This window comes from Anopheles marshallii, chromosome 2 (genome assembly GCF_943734725.1).
Source record: "Anopheles marshallii chromosome 2, idAnoMarsDA_429_01, whole genome shotgun sequence".
Taxonomy (NCBI): domain Eukaryota; kingdom Metazoa; phylum Arthropoda; class Insecta; order Diptera; family Culicidae; genus Anopheles; species Anopheles marshallii.
In genome coordinates, this window is record NC_071326.1 from 84982237 (window position 1) to 84988236 (window position 6000).

The following is a 6000-nucleotide window of genomic DNA, read 5'->3' on the forward strand; positions in this document are numbered from 1 at the left end:
CACTCATTATCCAAACATATTACGTACGGCCACCGTGGCCACACGGGCACCAACCGAAGGAAGTTGAACTCTCATTAATTTGTCCCCGTTTGCGATGATTAAAACTTTTACATCGATCCACCGATGGCGACAATACACACACACACACACACTGTGACTCCACATCCACCGTTGGGGTTCTAGCACGGTTCCGGGACTCCTTTAACCTGCCATTAGAAAAGGTTGTTTCTTCATTATGTCGAGGGTTCCTAGGTGGGTTCCACCGTGCAGCACGGGTGACGTAAAACTTTCTCCACAACCTTTCCTGTTTGTCACATCCCGCTGGGTAGGTTTGATTTCGATCGGTGTGCGTGGCCCGAAGCGGAAACTATCACTGTGGTGCATGTTGTGACGTGGTGTGCGAACGCTTGCGAGGACATTATTTATGAACTGCAGTCATTTGTTTGCCTTCGTGCAATACCGGGCCACGGACGAATCGGGGTGAGTTTCGAGCCAGGCGCACTGGTTCTTACCGTTGTCTAGCTTTCTTTCGCAAGCAAAATGCCAAACTCCACAACATCCATCTTGGACGCGAAATGGCGTGAGCTTTGTAATTTTCACAACTTTACAACTGCCGGTCGCTCCAACTGTCGGGTGACGGAACGAGCACTTGGCCGCCGTTGTTTAATGCGCTAAACCAAACGGTACAGAAACAAGGAAAGGTATTTAAAAATTTTAAAATGCCTTTAAGCAATAACAGGAATCCATCCTGCAACGTGGAGGAAGTGAAATTATAAAATCGGTAGACTAATGGTTCATCAACATTACTTCGGTTTACATGCATCCGGGATTGCATATGTTGATAAAGATTTTTAAGGAAAAAACTTGTAAATAGGTTTTATATTATTCATTTAAAATTTTACGTACACAATCCAAACTAGGTATTCAGTTGTTGAAGAACTCTCCATATACGAAATATAACGTAAGATCGTTGGCGGCGATAAGCGATCATGTTAAAAGTCACGTTTTTGTTCACTTTGGCTGATCTTGTGTCTAGCTCCTCCAAAATTCTCTATCATTCCATTTCACGATCATGTTAACAAGTGGTACAGCTCACACAGCAGCAAACCTTCTCGTTCGCTAGGGCTCATATTTCAACCACTCCCGGATGGATGGTGAAGAGTTCTACGCAATAGGTTCTCAGCGGATCGGCGGATGTGATCGTCTGAAAAACTTCCGCACGTTAACGCTGGTGCGATGAATCGTTTTTGCTGTTACGAATCTTGCTGACATGTTCGAATCACAATACTCGCGCCAGTTGCTTAGAGTTAAGGCGCGAAGGCATCAGTCAGTGTGATTTTTGTGCCATCGCCGGTTGGACGTGATTAGAGTTGGTGCTGTGAAGAGTGTGTCCGAAAACAACAAAGTGAAAAATTCTAATCGGTTTGGTATTTTATTCTCTAAAATCCTCACAAATTAGTGTTTAATTTCAATAGATTTATGAGATCAGTGTGTAAATCTACCAAGATTTCTTGTGTCAAACCTACCTTGTTCATATAGTGTTGTATTAAAATCCATATTCTTAAATAGTTAGTCCATAATTTTATAAACATTATTGGATGAGATCTACAATGAGCTACAAACGCTGTTTCGGCTTATTACGTTATTACTTTTCTACCTCATGACCTTCAAAAATTTGGTTCTATTGATAATCAACAGAGTACAGTATGAGTCAGAAACAAGTGACATCTGCATCTGAACTTTGCTCCACATTTTAAGAACTACCGACTTGAACTGATAGGAAATGATGATTTTGCATTCGTTGAGAATCGACATCATACACTACTAAACAAAATGTCGATAGAAGTCAAATCCAGGGAGCTGAGAGTACTACGAGAGTACGGGTTTGTCAAGAAACTCGATTAAATCATTCAGTTTTAGTTTCAGAGACGCACCTCCGTGTTGGAGTCTATATTTGGACATGTTGCACACCACGCGACAGCTGTAGCATAAACAGTTTCTAGTTCGAAAAAAAGAATATCAAATATTTGTCTCTCCAGCCGCTTTGTGTTGATCCCGCCGAAAGAATAACAACTGACGGAAAGTCAACACCATGCACATTTTAAAGTGGGTAGGTGTAGTTAAAACCGGCATCAATACCAATAAGCAATAAGTATGTATACGGCGCATACCTAATGACGCATACTTGATGACGAAAATGTGTAGTCGAGCTTGTTGAGTATCATGTAGCTCGATTTCAGATAAGCAGTTGCTATCAATTCGTTGTTTCCTTTGGATTTATTTCCTAATTTGATTATTTTTGGGATTGGTCTGGAATTCTGACATAATTGTTATTAGTAAACAAATGGACCCGTACACTTGATATACAAGCCATAGAAAATCAAAAATGGCAGGCCTAGACCAATTGGGGTTATTTAGACGATAAAGAAGAAGAAGAAACAATTGGACGGAAGTTTACCAATTGTATATTTTGGAGAACATTTCCATCAAGTGTTGAATATTGGAAACTCATATTTAAAGCTTTTTATAGCTCGGTTACTACAAGGTGGCGTGGCAAGGAAGAAATGGCAATTCGAATGAACGGTCCACTTAGTTTTGTATTGAATTCTTTTGATCTTTCTTTTCCTTTTCCTCGACAACGGGTTTTTTTGTTGCTTTCAAAGCTCTGTTTCTTATTGAAGTATAAGGTTACAAATTTCTCACACTTAATGCACTTGAAACAATGGTTCATTATTGAGTTAATTGTTTTGAATTTTTGCTATCATTTACAACCTTTATATAACAACTTTTATGAAGCGATCTTCTACGATGCATCCAGAACTCATTCACATATAACCTGTAAAAGTATGAAGAATCTGACCCAACTGTTTTCCTTTACCGTTCTCTGTCTGTCACTATTCGCAAGTACTTTGTTTTCCTTCCGCTACACACATGCACACAAAGGGTGGTATGTGCAGAGTGTACCGAAAATTGCTGCATTTCGCGACTGTGTCATCTGCTAGCTTCAAGAGAAAAAAAAACTATACCGACACGCCATTTTAACCACTCCACAACCAAACCGCCAAAGATTTCCACTTGTTTGGTTTGACACTCCACACAAACACATGTGTGTGTATGTGTGGGCCTATCCTAGAGCATGCTTCCTCGGTAAAACGGTAAACAGTACCATCCCCATCCAAATGGGGAACGTGAAATAAAGAGGAAAACAAACATCCTGCAACGGATCTGGCGAGAGTTTTTCTCCCGGCCAGTAGCACTGTGTAGCAGTCAGGCGGCTGGCAGAGCAGCGGTAGAACAACCGCAGAGCATTCTTTCACATTTTTACAGCATTACCATAAATGCAATCATAAATTTTGGGCTCACTCCTGGTTTCAATTCGCGCTGTCCGCCCTCGTTCCCGTCCTCTTCCGTGTTGCACAACGCTCTAAAAAAAAAACGTTTCAAAGCACCAGCAAAATGTGAACCCGGAGTCACTTACCCGAGAAAACGTTGCAAAAGGAAGGAGGAAAGCAACAAAAAAAAAACACACACACACACACAAACCACAAAGCCGGCACACACTTGGCCAAATCTGTGATGTTTAAGCTGTGTGACAAATTATGACAAGGACGTGATTTTTATTCCTTCTAATAAATTTCAAACAATCTGTGCCCGCTGGTGGTGGCGTGCCGGTACTGACGGCCTCCTTCTCTTCCACGTGTGTTGGGCGCTCGCTTCTGGGTTTTTGGCTTTGCCGCTGGTTGCACAATGTTTGCTGCACGCGCGCGCCCAATCTATGTAAAGCCCTTCCAGCAACGGTTTTGCCACCGTACGTAAACGGATTCGGCCTTTTTTTTGTTGTGTGTTGTTGGTGCTGTTTTGTTTTAAATGTTACTTAGCCAAAATGTCGAAAGTAAATACGCTCGTACACCCTCGCTCGCAGGAAGGGCGGCGCCATGGGAACCGGAAAAAAGCGTACAGCAACAAAAAGTCCACCAAACGGGTGGGGACGAGTGCGAGTTTTCCACCAACCAACCGGTTTTTCCAACCGTCCCACTGTTGTCGCCCGCCTTTGTTGGTAAGTGAGACGATTTTTATTGAATCGTTGAATCGCTACGAATGGAAAACTGTTGCACATGTGTGCACACAACACGGCGATGGGATGGAAAAAGGGGGGAGCGGGTGGTCTCGTGAATTGTCACGTGTTCGTGCAGGTCCGTTGGCTGTGCATATGATTGTGTGGGGTATTAATTCCATTGCACAACTTTCTACCATCCCAAAACCGCGGTTACCACCCTTTTTGTTTCTTTATTAAAGCAGTTACCCTTCCAAATTTTTTTGTCTCGTCTACAATTGTTCGATTCCTTTTTGCTGCCTCGACCAATACTCGTGACCGAATTGCATTACGCCTAACAAAAAGGAAGCAAACGCAAAAGGGAAGCGAAAGGTTTTGTTTTCGGCATGCATTATTTAACGTCGTATGTGTGGGGAAAAAGTTTTTTTTTTTTGGTGATTTTGCGACGATGCGACAATGATGCTGCAAGTAATTCAATATGTTGTGCTGCGCTGATTTGTGGTTTCGCGAGGACAGCCACCGTTGGTGTTTTTTTTATTTGCGAAACTTTGCCTTTTACCCAGCGAAATAAGCACCATCAATTCCTATCTGGCCCGGTCTGATTGATATTGTGCTGATTTTTATTGGATTAACGATTTCAGCAAGATGAATGCGTTCGATGCGTGCTTTTTATATGCTTTATGCGCATTATAAATACGACAGGCACACATACAACAAAAAAAACACTGGTTGTGAAAGATACCCAATAATTCAATGTGCAACAATGGCGCCACCTGTTATTGGTACATTAATTGTGTTTAAAGTCCAATTAAACATATTTATCTCCATTTGTGGTTAAGCTTGTTCTAAAAAAACTTATTCTGGAAATATACTACGTACTTTTTTGTTGGGAATAATTACGTCAAGGTTAATGTCTCATGGTTGAACAAGTCACCAGTCCGTTTCCAATAAACTCAGTTCAAAGTAATTGTCCTGCGCTTAGGACTCCTATCCCCTGGTGCTTTTGACCTCCGAAATGATGAGTTGCTTCTCTTACTCCGACAATGACTTAAAAGGAACGAATCTTTAGGATATTTTAATTAATGTCTAAAATTATTTATGGCACTTAAAGGCACAAAATAAAAAGCAGCGCACTATAAACTCATCTATCCACAAATAAATAAATAGATAGCCAATTTCGGTCAATTGTCTGATTTTTCTCCCGCGTGTCTCAAGTCATTGTGGTCTTATGTCGCGAAAGATTTTCATAAAAATATGCAATGTGGACTCTTTATGACGAGGCATTGTATTACACATTTGAAAGCCCTTGGAAATAAAACCATTCCTCGCATTTGAATACGTCAGTTTTGGGAGCCTTGATTTATGAGTTTTCCATGTTCAATGCTTATGAACCTCACTACCACGAATGCTTCTTTCTCCCAAGCTTAACCATGGGTCGAAAGAAGCTTAACCATGGATCGTCCGGTGTTATTCTCATGACGTGACCAGTCCACCGGAGCCCAGCGTATATATATATATCTTGAATTATAGAATTAATTATAGTATTATTATAGGAAGTTGGTCCGTGAAGTTCCCACCTCCGAGTCTCGGAATGGTCCTCTCTAGTGCTAGGTTGAAGCGCAGACAAGCAAGCCCATCTCCTTGGCGCAGACCTTTGGTGATATCAAAGGGTCCTGAGAGTTTATTTTTTGTTTCATTTACGTAATTATTCAAACATTTGAGATGCCTTAAGTTTTTTTTACCAATTAGGTCTTGTACAAGTTCCGCTGCAGTTTTACACCTTGATTTATTGGAATTTTTAAATTTCATATTCTTTTACGGTTATGAAACTTTCCCTGCATCAAATAATAATAATAATAATTATTATTATGATTAACACTAATATTTTTGTTTAGAATTTTTCTCCATACACTGTTAATTTTGTAGGATGTATATTTAATGAGTAA